The sequence below is a fragment of the Sceloporus undulatus genome, chromosome 2, assembly GCF_019175285.1.
Source record: "Sceloporus undulatus isolate JIND9_A2432 ecotype Alabama chromosome 2, SceUnd_v1.1, whole genome shotgun sequence".
NCBI classification, from domain to species: domain Eukaryota; kingdom Metazoa; phylum Chordata; class Lepidosauria; order Squamata; family Phrynosomatidae; genus Sceloporus; species Sceloporus undulatus.
In genome coordinates, this window is record NC_056523.1 from 321610112 (window position 1) to 321626841 (window position 16730).

The window sequence follows — 16730 nt, forward strand, 5'->3', positions numbered from 1 at the left end:
GGGTGTCCTTGAGCAAGTCATACTCTCTCAGCCTCATGGGAAGGCCATGCCAAACCTCCTCTGAACAAATCTTGCCAAGAAAGCCCATGAAAGGGTTGCCATAAGTAGCAGCCAGGGTTAGGACAAGCATCCTCACCCTTAGGATGGCTCAGTTAGGAAGCAGCTAGGGTTAGGGTGGGCTTGATTATGGTTAGGATGGCTTGAGTGGGCAGTTGCTAGGGTTAGGATAGGCCTGATCACTTAGGATGATTCAGATAGGGTTAGGATGGCTTGGTTAGAATTCAGCTAGAGTTAGGATGAGTTTGACCAAGGTTAGGATGACTTGGTTAGGATTCAGCTAGGGTTAGGATGGGCTTGGTCAAGGTTAGTTAGGATGGCTTGGTTTGGATTCAGCTAGAGTTAGGATGGTCTTGGTCACACACAGGATGGCTTGGTTAGGATCCAACTAGAGTTAGGATGGACTTGGTCGGGGATAGGATGGCTTGGTTAGGATTCAGCTAGGGTTAGGATGAGCTTGGTGAAGATTAGGATGACTTGGTCAGGATTCAGTTAGGCTAAGGATGGACTTGGCCAGGAATAGGCTTGGTCAAGATTCAGTTAAACTGGGCTTGGTCAGGGATAGGATGGCTTGATCAGGATTCAGCTAGGGTTAGAATAAGCTTGGTGAAGGTTAGGATGACTTGGTTAGGATTAAGCTAGAGTTAGGATTGACTTGGTCATGCATAGGATGGCTTGGTCAGGATTCAGCTAGGGTTAGGATGAGCTTAGTCAAGGTTAGGATGGCTGGATTAGGATTGAGCTAGGCTAAGGATGGGTTTGCTCAGAGATAGCTTGGTCAAGGTTAGGGTGGCTTGGTTAGGATTCAGCTAGGGTTAGGATAGTCTTGATCATGGTTAGGATGGGTTCGATAGGGAGCAAGTAGGATTAGGATGGACTTGATCAGAGACAGGATGACCTGGTCAGAATGCAGCTAGGGTTAGGATGGTCTTGGCCATGGTTAAGATGGCTTGGTTAGGATGCAGCTAAAGTTAGGATGGGCTTGAACTCACACAGGATGGCTTAGTTAGGATTCATCTAGAATTAGGATGGACTTGGTCATGCCTTGGATGGCTTGTTTCGGATTCAGCTAGAGTTAGGATTGGCTTGGTTAAGAAGGAGTTAGGGTTAGGATGGGCTTGGTTAGTATTAGGATGGCTTGGTTAGGAGTCAGCTAGAGTTAGGATGGGATTGGTTAAGAAGGAGCAAGGGTTAGAATGGGCTTATTCACCTAGGATGGCTCGGTTAGAAAGCCAGGATTGGGATGGGCTTGGTTAGGGATAGGATGCCTTGGTTGGGCTTGAGCTAGGGTTCGGGTGGGACTGATCACTTGAGATGCCTTGGTTAGGAACCCACTAGGGTTAGGATGGGCTTCTCCCTAAGGCTGTCATCCTTCGCTTTCGAGGGGGTTTGCTGAGAATCCTACCGACACACACACACACCCCGGGGAGTTTCTAGAGCCCCGTTGAAGTCGTTGTTGTTGCTGTCGTGTGCCTTGAAGCCGTTCCTGACTTATGGCGAACTTTTCCTGGGGGCTTTGTCTTGGCCAGATTGGTTCCGAGGAGGTGTGCCATGGCCATCTTTCTGAGGCTGAGAGAGTGTGATTTGCCCAGGGTCGCCCCTTGGCTTTCCGCGGCCGAGCCAGGATTGGAACCCAGGTCTCCAGAGTCCTAGTGGAAGGCTGGGCCTCTCTGCTAGGCTGGGATGTTCTCCCCCGGCTTCCCAGCCCCCTTGGAGTCCTAAAGGGGGTGGAGGAGGGAGGGAAGGGGAGGGAGGGAAGGAAGGAAGGGGCTGGCTGGCTGGCTGGCTGGGATGGCTCTCTGCTTGGCTGGGTCTTTCCAGTCGGAGCAGAGCCCCGCAGAAGGCGATCGCCCTGCTGGCCCCCTCCCTCCTCCAGCCCCCTAAAAGGAGGAGGGCGAGAGAGCCTAGGCCAAGCCCCTGGAGCCTCCGAGGGGATCGTAGCCCCCTGGACCCCCAAACTCCTCCGATGGGTCAGGGCTGGGAGCAGGCGCCTCGCCCGGCAGCATCGCGGAGATGAAGCTCTGGGGCTGAGCAGGTAAGAAGCCCCCGGCCAGGATGCCCCGAAAGCGGAGTCACTCCGGAGGGAGCAGAGAAAGAGGGACTGCTTGGGGCAGCTCTGGGAAGGGACCCCGACTCAAAGCGGACCAAGAGGAGGTCGGTTGGGCAAGGGTCTTGGCTCCCCTCTTCTCTTCTCTTCTCTTTGGAAGGTCTGAGTTAAGATGGTCTTAAAAGGCTGAGTTAGGATAGTCTTGACTCTCTTATTTTATTTTATTTGGAAGGGATGGTTAGGATGGTCTTAAGTTAGGATGGTCTTGACCCCTTGGATTTATTTTATGTTATGTTATGTTATTTGGAAAGGATGAGTTAGGATGGTCTGTACTCCCTTCTTTTATTTTATTTCGTTTGGAAGGGCTAAGTTAGGATGGTCTTGACTCCCTTTTTATTCTATTTATTTGGGAGGGCTGAGTTAGGAGGGTCTGGACTCCCTTCTTTTCTTTTAGTTTAATTTTTATTTGGAAGGGCTGAGCTGAGGGAGCCTTGAGTCCTTTCTTTTTTTTTCTTTTCTTTTATTGAGAAGGGCTGAGTTAGGCTGGTCTTGATTCCCTTTATAGGTCTGGACTCCCTCATTTCACTTCATTTCATTTCATTCGGAAGGGCTGAGTTGGGAGTGGAGGGTCTTGATTCCCTTTTCTTTTTCTGTTTTAATTTTCTGTTTCTCCTCCCTGCCTCCGTCTTAGTCCCAGGAGCTCTCTATTTGTTCTGCTTTTGTGGTGTGTTTTTCTTTTCTTTTCTTTCCCCTCCTCTCTTCTTCCTTTCGCCCCGCGACCCGCTATTGTTTTCTCTTTCTTTCTTTCTTTCTTTCTTTCTTTCTTCCCTTCCTCCCATCCTTTTCCTTTTCCTTTCCTCTCTCCTTCTCCTCCGTCCGCACTAACCACTGGGCTCGTCCACCCGCCGACCCGCGATCTTTTCCTTTGCCGAGGGGGGATCTACTTGATTAAGGCAATCCATCTTTGATTACAGGACGCCGGGTGTCGCTTTGGCAATTAACATTTTAAAAGGGCCCGCTTTCGCGCTGATGCAGCGCAGAGGTTTCCTAAAAAATACACACACCAGCCTTGGAAAAAGACATTTTCCCCCAATCTGCAACAAATGGAGAGTTGTGTGGTTGTGGTTGTGAGTGGATCGCTTTCAGTTTGGAAAGGGCTCGGAAAGGAAACGGGTTTGGATCCCCTCCAGTTACGCAGAGTTTGGTAGCTTTTTCATCATCTTTCTTTCTTTCTTTTTTCTCTTTCTCTCTTTCTCTTTCTTTCTTCCTTCCTTTCATTCTCTTTCTTTCTTAGGAATTACATCCCTCCTTTCGCCTCCTATTAATACTTTTCCCCCATTCATCCCTAAATCATCATCATCAGCTAAATAAAGCTGAGCCGAAAAATTTGCTTTTATAATTCTGTGGCAAGAAATATATATATATATATATATTTCTTGCCATATATATATATATATATATATATGAATGAATAAATGCGGTGTTTAGAAAATTTAAGTTATTTTTTTTATCTTAAAATCTGAAATTAAAATTACCTGGCCTGATCATGAAGGGGTTGTTTTCTCAAGATGGGGCTCTTTCGTTGCGATTTCCCCAAATGTCGGGAAGTCGGCCGCATCCTTTGCGGCATCCGGTTAAAATGTTAAAATCGGAAGGTTTGCAATCTGCAAATAAAACAAAATAACAAAGGAGCCGGAGCGGAGAGGGAACCCAGGGTTCAGACGTGTCTGGCGGTGACACGCGTTGACCTTGATTCCCCGCCGCTTGGGGACCCGGCAGTGTTTACTCAGCGGCGAGGAGATATACTCTGCATATGCCCAGAGGCGCTCTTTTTTGTTATTCTTGTCGCAATGCAAGACAAGTCCCAGCCGCGGCCCTGGAAGTTGTAAGGAGACAAGAGAGCACCATGATTTCTCCTTATCTAATATTCCTCTCTTTCTGTGAGTTCTGCTTCCAATCTCTTTTTCGGAAGAAATCCCCTTAAAAAGGGGGGGAAACTAAAAAATTAAAAACCACAGCTCCTCTTTGCTGCTTTGCTCCTCAAGAAAGTAGCCAAAAAAACACCTTAAAAGCTACCCGATCCCAGCTGATCAGACAGAGGTCGCCTTGGTTTTCCTCCGAGGCTGAGAGAGTGTGACTCGGCCCAAGGTCAGCCAAAGGGTTTCCATATCAGATATCCCCGATTTGAACCCCGATCCTGTCAGCCGGCATGGTTTGAGCCTTGGACTGTGGCTCTGGATGAAGTCCCGAGGGATGTAGGGATGATCTTGGGTAAGTCACGCTCTCTCAGCCTCAGAGGATGGCGGGGCAAACCCCCTCGGAAGAAGCTTGCCAAGAAAAAATAGGGTCAACCCGACAACCCTAAAAGGCCCCAGATCCTGTCTGGTGTTGGCAGCTAAGCAGGGTCAGCCCAGGTTAGCAATTGGATGGGAGACCGCTGACCAATACCAGGTGTTGTCGACTCTGTTTCAAAGGAAGGAGCTGGCCAACAACTCCTCTGAGCCTTCCTCGCCTGAGAAAACCTATGAAACCCATAAAGACAAGCCTAGAAAAAGAACAGACACGTGTCTGGAGAGTTGTCCGTTCAGCACCATGAGAGTCAGGCTCCAAAGGGCTTGGAGACTGGAGCCAACATGGCAAGGATCGGGGCATCCCTGGCACATAATAATAATAATAATAATAATAATAATTATTATTATTATTATTTATATTCTGCCTTTTCCTAGATCAGCCCTGGAAGGGAAAAAATGTCCCTTAGGTGCCCTAGGAAGGTTGGATGGAGCTTATTTCTCTGCAGGGAAAAACTATGTGCCAGAGCAGTTAAGAAAAGTTATTATTATTATTAATTTTCCAGAGTTTCCGGGATTTATAATTATTAAGAACTGGACTAAACCTAATAAGACCCTGTCCAGATGCAGACTGGTCTCACTTATGGCACCGAAGATCATGCCATTCATATGAAAATGGCCCAATCGTCTGTGCCACAAGTGAGAGCAATCTGTATCTGCACAAATGCTGACCCATTGGCCATAGAGAGAGAGAGAGAGAGACCATTGGTGCCAATGCTCCCAAGCATCTCTAAACTTGATCTACTAACTAAAGGATACGGTCCTCCATTAAAACCTATTAGTTGGGCTGAACTGTGCAACGACCTCTGGCTCCTAAAGACATTTAGGGCAGGAGACCTTTCCTCTCTCCTCTGAGGAGGTTTTGCTATGCTTAGGATCGTTGGGGAAAGTAAATGATAAACCATATAGTGCCAATCCCTTTTTAAAAAAACCCACAGAAAGGATCCCTCATAGATCGCCCCGATCCACAGCCCCTTTTGATACTGCAATGCCATTTTAATGGTCACTTTTGTAAGTGTTTAATTGCACTGTGGGGTTTATTATTATTATTGTACTATTATTATACAGTATTAATTGCACTGTGGGTTTTTTTGTAGACTGTAAGCCACTTTGGGTCCCAGTCTTGGGAGGAAAGTGGGATAGTAATAATAATAATAATAATAATAATAATATTTCAGGATACCCAGGATTTATTATTATTACTACTACTACTTTTTAAAGTTTGTAATTGTACTGTGTTTTTTAGACTGTCAGCTACTTTGGGTCCCAGTCTTGGGAGAAAAGTGGGATATAAATTATTATTATTATTATTATTATTATTATTATTATTCAGGATATCCAACATTTATTATTATTATTATTGTCACTTTTATAAGTTTATAATTGTACTTATCTTCAGGTCACAACTCAGAAAGGCGAGATACAAATAAATACAGTACAACAACAATAATAATAATAATAACAACAACTTTTGTAAGTTTGTATTTGTATTGTTTTTTAGACTGTAAGCCGCTTTGGGTCCCAACTTTGGGAGAAAAACAAGACACTAATAGTAGTAGTAGTAGTAGTAGTAGTGATATCTAGTCCTAGTTTGCTCGAACCGAGGCCTGTCTTCAACGCTGGGGTCTTCTTTCCAATAAAAATACGTCTGATTTCTCTCCTATACGTACCTTCCTCATATATACCTTTCTCTCCTATGCCTTCTTCATTTCATTCATTTATATTTCGTTCATTTATATGAATGAAGCCTTGGGAAGCTTAGCTGAGACCGTCCAGGAAAACAATAAATATAAATAGCGAGCTTTAAAACTCAGTTTTTCCAAAAGTTAGGCTTTTCTATTTGATGCTCTAGTCTAGATCATTTGACAAGGCCATAGATGTGCAACACATATATCTAAAATCTTGGCCTGAATCGGAGGAATTACTCTCAGAGAGAGAGAGAGAGAGAGAGAGAGAGAGAGAGAGTAGATATATAAAGTGTGTACATACATACATACATACATAAAGTTGCCTTCACTTCTGCTTTTCTGGCCCGAAACTCAATATTGAAAGGAGCTTTAAAGAGCCGGATTTGAAAATGGAAAAGGACAGAGGAGAGACGGATTTTCCATGGAGTAACCTGAAATCTGACAGCCCAGGTAGGAAATGTAAACCAGGAGTAAGGCAAAGGGACATTTAGACAGAGCCAGGGACCAAGATGCTTTGGGTTTTTGCTTTTTTGTTTTTAGAAGGGGGGGATGTTAAATGTCAAACTGTTACTTGATGGAATGGTTTAAGTCGGAGTTCGAAGCCCGGCTTCACACTAAAAGTACATGCACACTAGAGAAATAATCCGGTATGATACCGCTTTGACTGCCATGGCTCCAGGCTGGGGAGTTCTGGAAATTGTAGTTTCTGGAGGCACCAGAGCTCAAAAAATAAATGAATGAATGAACATCCAGCTTTAAAAACCTGGAAACGTCCAGGTAAAAATGAAGAACATCCCATTTCAAACCCCCTTAAAAAGAGGCTGCGATCCCAAAGGTTTTGGGGCGCAGCCCCCCCCCCCGATCTTAAGACTCTTCCAGCGGATGTTTCTTCTTTGGAAAGACTCTTTTCCTCTTCCGTCTGCCAAAGGGGTCTTGCAGCGCCTTGGAGGCGGACTGCAAGAAAAGACGTTGGCAGCGTGGGCTTTTCGAGGCTGAAACCTGCTTCCTCAGAAATTGAAGCTCAGGCGGCCAACATCTTTCTTGCAGGTAGTCGCAAAGGTGCTGCAAGATCCCTTGGCAGACTCCTTTTGCAATACATACTAGATCCCTTTGGCATACTTATTTTGCAGTACATACAAGATCCCTTGGAAGACTCATTTTGCAATACACACAAGACCCCTTGGCAGACTCGTTTTGCATCCAGGATCCCTTGGCAAACTAATTTTGAAAGACACACAAAGATCTCTTGGCAGACTCGTTTTGCAATGCATAGTGGGCTCCATGGCACATTCATTTTGCAATACGTACGAGGTCCTTTTGCGTATTCCTTTTGCAATACATACGAGATCATTTTGCGTATTCCTTTTGCAATACGTGCGAGATCTCTTGGCAGACTCATTTTTGCAATACATGCAAGATCTTTTTGCATATTGATTTTCCAGACTTAACACGGCTATACTTTTACAGCCTTTTCCTCATCTTGGTCTTGTTAAAAAAAACAACCGAAAACCCCAAAACACACACCGAGCCAGTTACTCCTCAGTTGCAGAGGATAGCGGTCTTGAGTTTCGTGGCAGGAAGATGCGATTTCAAAAGGAAAACCCTCCAAAAACTACTTTCACCCGCAATTCTAAAGAGATCCCTCTCCGTTTGCTCTGCAAATGTTTGTCTTTTTCCTCTAAATCTCCTTTGGAGTTGAGATTATCCTGACTCCAAGCCTCTTGAACGCTGGAGCTGAAACAGCTTCTAATTAGCGGAGGTTAATTAGCCATCCAGTGAAAGCCGGGATCCATAAACCAATTAAGCCGATGCAGCTGAACTCCAACACCTTTTGCCCCCCTTTCGTTTCCGCGGAAGTCTTTTTGGACAAATAATAATAATAATAAATTAATAATTATATATATAATTAGGTCAACAGCCAACGATTCCGCAGCCTCTTTGCTTTGCAAAGAAAACCCGACTAGTTACTCCCAGGTGTTGCAGAGATAAGTCTAGTTTTAAGGGAAATTGGCAAAATAAGATGGCAATGAAAAGATCTAGGGAGTTTAACACACACACACTTACACACGCACACAATTATTGTAGCCCGCCTTGAATCCCATTGTGGGAGAAAGGCGGCGTATAAATCTTTGAAACCAATGACTGAACCATCGAAAAGAAATAGCCTTGGAAAGGAAAGAGGCCGATCCAGAAGCCGATGAAGGCTGCAGAGCTGCGTATTTGTTTGTTTGTTTGTTTGTGTTTTTGTGTCAGTGTGGACTAGATTTTGGGATGGCCCTAAGCAAGTCACACTCTCTCAGCCTCAGGGGAAGGCAATGGCAAACCCCTCTGAACAAACCTTACCGAGAAAACCCCCCAAAATAGCCCCCCCTTAAAATCTCCATCGAGTCGGAAATGGCTCGAAGACCCACAACGACACTCTTTTTCTAGGGCTTTTTTTCCCTCCAAGATTTTAAAAAGGAAGCGGGGGGGGAGGAACATTGAGGTCCAAAACACACTGCAGAAATAACCCAGTTTCAGACCGCTTTAACTGCCCCTGGCTCAAATGCTAGGGAATCCTGGGATCAATAGTTTTTGTGAGACATTGGGCCTTCTCTGTCAGAGAGAGAGCTCTGGTGCCACGATAAACTACAATTCCCCAGGATTTCCCTAGCACTGAGCCCCAGGGCAGTTAAAAGCGGTCTCAAACTGGGTTATTTCTTCAGTGTGCTTTGGACCTGAGACATTTTAAAAAGTGACATTTCGCGAATCGAATTTCCTGAAGCTGATCGCAATTCTTCAGCCCCAAAAAGGTTGTCGCTGGCGACAAGTGATGCCGAAATACATCCCTTGTCCAAAATAACCCTCTTAAAAAACGTCCCTTTTATTAGGAAGTGTCTCCCAAGGCACTTCAGTTTCTGAATTCTTAGCCGAAATTCGCTTTTGATTCCAATTAGAGGAGAGCCATTGAGTCAATGAGGTTTACCTAAGTGTTGATCCACCATTCAAATAGTTGACCTATATGCCACAGGATCCCAGATATCCTTTTGAATCTCCTTTTCCCCTTCAAAATCAGGTTTACAGGGTCACCCTTTAGGTGCCGCAAATTATTATTATTATTATTATTATTATTATTATTATTATTATTATTATTATTAAACTACCATTCCCAGAATTCCACAGTCTTGAGCCCTGGCAGTGAAAGCGGTGTCGCATCGGATGATCCCTGCAGTGCGGATGCAGACATAATAGAGAGGGGAGTTGAGTTGGCGGTTTTTGCCTGCTCTAATGCCAAAACACACTGCAGAAATAATCCAGTTTGAGACCGCTTTAACTGCCCTAACTCAATACTTGGGGATTCTGGGAAGTGTAGTTTTGGGAGACATTGAGCCTTCTCTGTCAGAGAGAGCTCTGGTACCAGGATAAACTACAATTCCCAGGGTTTCCCTAGCAGTGAGCCAGGGCAGTCAAATCGGTGTCAAACTGGATTATTTCCGCAGTGTTTTTTGGAGTCCCTAGTTAGTTTATGCCAAGGAAAGGCACCGAAGTGACTGCAAACGTTTGATCAATAATGAACGAATCTCCTGCAATTAAAAAAAGGCGACCCTCATGGGCTGAATTCAAGTTCTTGTAGTTCTCTGTTCCTCTGCGGAATCCTTAATCCTTGAAAGAAGAGAAGGTTTTTTAAAACGTTGGAGGTTTGTGCTTTCACCCTAAAGGCACCAGACGCCCTCTGAGCTTGTACGCTAAGCAGGGTCAGCCCTGGTTGGTACTTGGATGGGAGACCGACAAATAGGCTCTGCTTCAGGGGAAGGAACTGGCCAAACCAAACCTCTGAGGATCCGTTGCCTAAGAAACCCTGCGAAAATCACCACCTGAAGGCACACACATAAACACAATCACACACACACAGAAAAGAAGGTAAAGCCTAGGAAACCTGGAGAAACCTCCATAGGGAAGCGTTCCAGGAGAGCTGTTAGGCACCCTTACATCAGTTTCATAAGGCTTTCTTAGCCAAGAAGTACTCAGAAGTGGGTTTTGCTAGTTCCTTCCTCTGAGAAACATAACCTACAACAGTCTGGTTCTTGGCGGCGGTCTACCATCTATGTCCTAACCAGGGATGGCCCTGCTTAGCAGCCAAGATCAGCCCAGATCTGATGCCTTTCAGGTATTTCGCGCCTCCATGCTCAAATACTGCCTGTCACATCCCTAACATTTCCCTTTGGTTCGGCAGTATTTGTCTAGATGCGACTTCCAATCTTTGGGCTGCGTCTGCGCTGCGGAAATAATCCGCTTTGATACCACTTTAGGGAATTCTGGGAATTGGGGTTCGTTGTGGCGCCAGAGCCGAGCTCTGCCAGTTCCATAGCCTTATGCCAGGGCTGTTAAAGTGGTGTCAATCCGGGTTTTTTCCCCTGCAGTGCGGACGCAGCCTGTATTAGCGCGCCATCAAATCGCGCTTGGCTTTCTTTGCAGAGGAAGCCTCTGCTCCGAGGAATTTACTCATTAAACGTAGAGGAAGAGAGTAAGTAAGTAAGAAGGTTAGAAAGCCATGTAAGTGAAAGCATAGGCTGCGAATTGGTTTAACAATAATAATAATAACTTTAAATTAAATTAAAAATTAATTGACGGTCGTTTGGTTTTTGACCAAAACCTCTGGAGAGGTGTCTTTGGAAGGACAGAAATTCAAAAGAACTTGAACTGTAACGAACTAGAGTTACTTCTCCATCGTTGAGGCCAGCGCAAGGAAATCCAAACACGATTTTTATAATCCATTTTTTAAGAACTTGAATCCTTTCACAAATGCAGAACTCTGCCATTACGAAAGATGACGGCTGGTGTCACTCTCCATGCTCCAAGACACACTGCAGAAATAATCCAGTTTGAGGCCGCTTTAACTGCCCTGGCTCAATGCTAGGGGATTCTGGGAACTGTAGTGTTTGTGAGACATGAAGCCTTCTTTGTCAGGGAGCTCTGGTGCCACCATAAACTACAGTTCCTAGCATTCCCTTGCATTGAGCCAGGGCAGTTAGTTAAAGCGGTCTTAAACTGGATTATTTCTGCAGTGTGTTTGTGGCCCATGTTTCATATACACAGACTTCCCATCAACTGATACCTGTGTCTGTTCTCTGCTTACACTTTCAGTAGGAGGTCAAGCTCTTAAAAATCCCCCAAATCCCAAAAATGAAGGCAGAGCAAATCTTGGCACAGATGGAGAGAGAGGATCAGGGTCCTCTTGTTAGGACCATGGAGAAGAAAACCCTGGGAGTAGATTAGTAGAGAGGGGAGATGTAGGACTTCTGACGGCCTGGATCTATTGGTTTGTCCTGACTGTTGTTGTTGTTGTTGTGTGCTTACAAGTCTTATGCCTGGGATGGGATGTGTTCAAGGACAGTGTGTGTGTGTGTTGTGTGCCTTCAAATCGTTTCTGATTCTTAAGGGTTTTCTTGGCAAGGTTTGTTCAGAGGAGGTTTGCCATGGCCTTCCCCTGAGGCTGAGAGAGTGTGACTTGCCCAGGGTCACCCAGTGGGTTTTATGGCAGAGCTGGGATTTGAACCCTGGTCTCCAGAGTCCCAGCCCAACCCTCAAACCACTACCCCAGGCTGGCTCTCTCGTATTAGTAGTATCTGACTAGTACTAGAGCCGTTAAATTATGAAATGGTGAATCAACACATCATTTCGGTGTAATGGGTCTCCCTTAGCTGGGTATAACTTTAGGAGCCAGATTGGGGCAGTGGTCCAAGGCTCGGCCATGGAAATCCCTTGGTTGACTTTAGGCAAGTCACACTCTCTCAGCCTCAGAGGATGGCAATGGCAAACTCCATCTGAAGAAAATTGCCATGAAAACCGCAGGATCGGGTCGCCATAAATCTGACTCAAAACCTGAAGGCACCTAACAACCTCAGCAACAAAGAAAGGTATCTGTGTTTTGTGGATTTTTGGAGGCTAGGATCGGGGCCAGTATTTGACGGGTTCTTCTTTCCCTTCCTGCTTTTCATTTCATTTATTTATTTCACTTTTTTTCATGCCGCCTTTCTCCCCCCCCAAAAAAGGGACCCGAGGCGGCTCACAAGATAAGAAAAAATACCTTAAAAACAATTAAAATAAATACAATTAAAATAACCTCGTTCAAATGATATAAAACGAAGATTAAAAACATGCAAAAGTTTGAAACACAGGTCCCATATAAAAACCCACCTTTTCATGTTTTTTTTTTTAAAATTAAAACAAAGCCTGTTGGGGAGTTATGTCCCGCCTGTTTAAACTCTCCGGTCCTTGATTTTTTTCCCCCTTTAAAAGCAAATACATTAGACTTCATTTATCACCAAACAGACCTCTCTCTGTCAAAGGTCAGGAGGAACCAGGGTTTTTTGCGTTTTAGGATTTCCAGAAATTCCTAAAAGAAGAAGACGAGGAAGGAGGGAAGGAAGGAGAAAGTAGAAGGAGAGTGTAAAAAAGGAGGAATTAAACCGATCCCTCTCTTTGGCGAATCCCGAAGCATCATTAACACCCCGCTTTAAGTGAATGTTAACAGTAAATAAAGCATCCTCTTGATTGTAGTCGTTGGAACAAAGCAACCATAAACCAGTAGGTGGTCATCAGGCAAGATGGATGCAGGGGGGGGGGGTGTTCCAGCGAGCAAGGGTTTCTTTTTCCCCCGACAAAGAGTAGCCTGTGTGTAGTTTTCCCCTTCAAGCCTCAATAGGTCTACTCGGGTGTCAAGTTTGCAGGGCATCCCATAGGCTTCACTTAGGAAAGTGGGTTGTGGGTTATTGGCTACCTCCAATTCCTAATCACTTCGTTTTCTTTCCCGACAGATAGTAAGTAGCCTGTGTGTAGCTTTGCCCTGCAATCCTCAGTAGGTCTACTCGGGTGTCAACCTTGGAGGACATCCTATGAGCTTTACTCAGGAAAGTGAGCATTGGGTTGTGGGTTCTCGGCTACCTTCAATTCCTATAGTCACTTCGTTTCTTTCTTTCCCGACAGATAGTAGCCTGTGTGTAGCTTTGCCTTGCAAGCCTGAATAGGTCTACTCGGGTGTCAGCCTTGGAGGGCATCCTATGGGCTTCACTTAGGAAACTGGGTTGTGGATTCTGGGCTACCTCCAATTCCTATAGTCATTTTATTTATTTATTTCCCGACAGATAGTAGCCTGTGTGTAGCTTTGCCCTGCAAGCTTGAGTAGGTCTACTCGGGTGTCAGCTTTGCAGGGCATCCCATGGGCTTCACTCAGGAAAGTGGGTTGTGGATTCTGGGCTACCTGTAATTCCTATAGTCGCTTCGTTTCTTTCTTTCCTGACAGATAGTAGGCTGTGTGTAGCTTTGCCCTGCAAGCCTCAATAGGTCTACTCAGATGTCGGATTTGCAAGGTATCCCATAGGCTTCACTCAAGAAAGTGAGCATTGGGTTGTGCCTTCTGGGCTACCTCCAGTTCCTAGTCGCTTTGCAATACTCAGGCTGCATCCGCACTGCAGAAATAATCCAGATTGACACTTCTTTAACTGCCATGGCTCAGTACTAGGGAATCCTAAGAATGCTAGTTTGTTGTAGCACCACAGCTCTTGGGCAGAGAAGGATAAACGCCTCCCAAACTACAAATCCCAGGAATTCCAGAGCAATGAGCCATGGCAGTTAAAGTGGTGTTAAACTGGCTTATTTCTGCAGTGTGGAGGCATCCCTCAGAGGTGCTTTGGTCAGTTCCTTCCTCTGGCTGCAAGGTAAAATCTTGCTCCCTTGAGTAAAAACGGATGTGCAGGATTGTAACCATAGCAGGGAATAATTCATTACATTACTATAAGAGTTCATTTCTTTTGCGTAAACTCACTGGGAATTTCCCTTCCTTTGCCAGCAAACTCTTTCACTTCAGAAGGAGGAGAAACACCATCCAAGGTGTGCTTACCAGAGAGTAAGCACCAACTGAGTGGCCCTAAATCCAACTACTGTTCTCAACTAGATGAAACCTAAATCAACTCTTAGGCAAATGCTGTGGCTTCACTGGGTCTCCTGCAGCCAGGACTGGAGGCAACTGAGTTTAGGGAGTGCCTAGTGGTTTGAGTGTTGGGCTACAACTCCGGACACCATGCTTTGACTGCCAGCTCAGCCATGAAGCCCACTTGCTTTTTTGTACTCAACTATGTTTATGATACTGAATTCAAACAAAAAAAAAATCCACCAAACAGTGATGCCTTTATTGCAAGCTTTTGTAGCTTCACGGGCTTCTTCATCAGGCAAGGAGTTACAAAGCAAAATGGAAAACAAAAGGAAGATGTTAGACATAGGCCTGCATTTTGCTGTTACTCTTCTCAGTTCAGATGGTATGGAGAGGTATCTGTTGCAGGCTGGCATCTCCTCTTTCTGGGTGACTGGGAGATTCTCAAAATCCAAGGAAGTTTAACATTTCTCTGAAGATGCCAGCCACAGAGGCTGGAGAAACCTCAGGAATAAACTCTTCTAGGACATGGCCACATAGGCTGAAAAACCCACAAAAGACTATAAAGTCTAACATCCATTTGCAGCACAGAGAAGACATTTCTTTTGGGATCCACTATGCCTTGCGAAGCTACAGCTCCTTTGTTAGGCGGCGGGCACTGGATTTCTGGGGAAGCCTTCATGTTTTTGCATCAAATTTTTTTTAGGTGGTGTTGAAGTAAAAGGGATCCTTACTGAAAGGAGGGTGGCCACGTCTTTCTAAGAAGCTCCCCTTGTCTTTTATCAGATCCAGGTGCAGATCAGTGGCGTCACTGGGGAGGTGTGGGGGGTACAGGCCACACCAGGTGACACCAATGCTCCTCAAACTGTGAGCATATGCTGTTGTCATTTAAAGGTATGATGTTAATTTTGCTAGTTGTTTGTGTCACCACTATTACCACGACCTTCGACCTTCGGCAACAGTTGGAAATTAGTTGGGAATTACGATTTAGGAGTAACGTTAGTACCAAAAAACCATTACTAAGGATTCTGTATGGTGTAAAATGGGAGGAGGTCAATGGGGGAGTGACACCACGAGTAACTGTATTGGGTGACACTAACCCTAATGAAACCACTGGTTCAAAAACCACTACATTGCACTGGTTCCAAATGCTTAGCTTTTAAACTTAGTTTCTGTGTTCAACTATGTAGAGAGATCTTGTAGGACCTTTGAGACTAACTGAACGAAAGAAGTGGCCAGCATGAGCTTTCCTAGACTTCACTCCACTTCCTCAGATGCATTTGGAAGTAGACTTAATTCTATAAAAGCTCATGCTGCCCACTTCTTCCTTCCAGTGAGTCTCAAAGGTGCTCCAAGATCTCTCTGCATACTGACTCTACAGACTAACATGGCTATACCTTTGTATTCAGCTATGTTTGTGATAATGAGAGTGGGGTTGCCACTTCTTCTTTCTGAGAAGCTCCCCTTATCTTTTATCAGATCCTTGGAAGGGAGGTTCAAAACCATCATCACACTGGCACTCTTGCCTTTTGGCCTTGCTGTCCCCAAACACACTGCAGCAATAATCCAGTTTGAGACGGTTTTAACTGCCTTGGCTCAATGCCAGGAGATTTGGGGGAAAGTAGTTTAGTGAGGCATTTAGCCTTCTCTGCCAGAGAGCTTTCGTGCCACAATACACTACAGTTCCCAGCATTCCCTAGCACTAACCCAGGGCAGTGAAAGCAGCCTCAAACTGGATTGTTTCTGCTGTGTGTTTGGGACCCAAATGCCCCCCCCCCAGGTGTAGTGGTTTGAGCCTTGGACAACAAGGTTCTGGAGACCAGGGTTCGAATCCTGGCTGGGTCTTGGAAACCCCCCCCCCCCGTGACTCTGGGCAAGTCACGCTCTCTCAGCCTCAGAGGATGGCAATGGCAAAAAAAGTCCTCTGAGGGAACCTGCCAAGAAAAACCCATGATAGGTTGGCCTTAGGGTGGCTATATAAGTCGGGAAAGCCTTGAAGGCACACATGCAATGCAATCCCCACACATACATACACACAGAGAGTTGTTTAGTAAAGAGGAAGAAAAGCAGGGAAGCCGACCTCCAAAGCAGAGGAGGGCAATGGCTTTGTTGCTCCAAGAGGGAGAGAAAGGGACCCCAGGTGTTCCTAAGCAGCCCCCATTATTCTCTCCATGGCTCTGCTGGGCTGACTAGCCTTGCAGAAAAGAGGGCCCTTAGGTAAGGAAGGCTTTGGGTCATGGCAAGGGAGGGGGCCGTGTGTGTGTGTGTGTGTGTGTGTGTGTGTGTGTCTTTGTGTGTGTTGTGTGCCTTCAAGTCGTTTCCGACTGATGGCGGCCCTAAGGCCACGCTCTCATGGGGCTTTCTTGGCAAGCTTTGTTCTCCAGAGGTTTGCCCTTGCCTTCCCCTGAGGCTGAGAGAGTGTGACTTGCCCAAGGCTATCCAGTGGATTTCATGACCAGTGGGTTTTAGGGTTGCCCTAAGTCAGAAATGACTTGAAGGCATACAACGACGACAACAACACAACTATCTGAAAGAGTGGGACCAAGCAACAGCAAAGAAGGGAAGGGAAGGGAAGGGAAGGGAAGGGAAGGGAAGGAAGGAAGGAACTCGGCCATTTTTGATTATTGTGATTACTTTGTTTTTTGATCTGTTTTTAACTGACTAATTTTAATTGTACTATG

The 16730-nt window shown here is 45.4% G+C and overlaps 1 protein-coding gene across 1 annotated transcript in view; it reads left to right on the forward strand.

Annotated features, from left to right (window-relative positions):
- The first annotated feature begins 2018 nt into the window (after positions 1-2018).
- The window catches only part of SKOR2 (SKI family transcriptional corepressor 2), a 102886-nt gene continuing 88174 nt past the window's right edge, over positions 2019-16730 (forward strand). The window contains exon 1 of the mRNA XM_042447861.1: positions 2019-2092. The gene's annotated coding sequence lies outside the window, so the exon portion shown is untranslated. The remainder of the gene's footprint in view (positions 2093-16730) is intronic.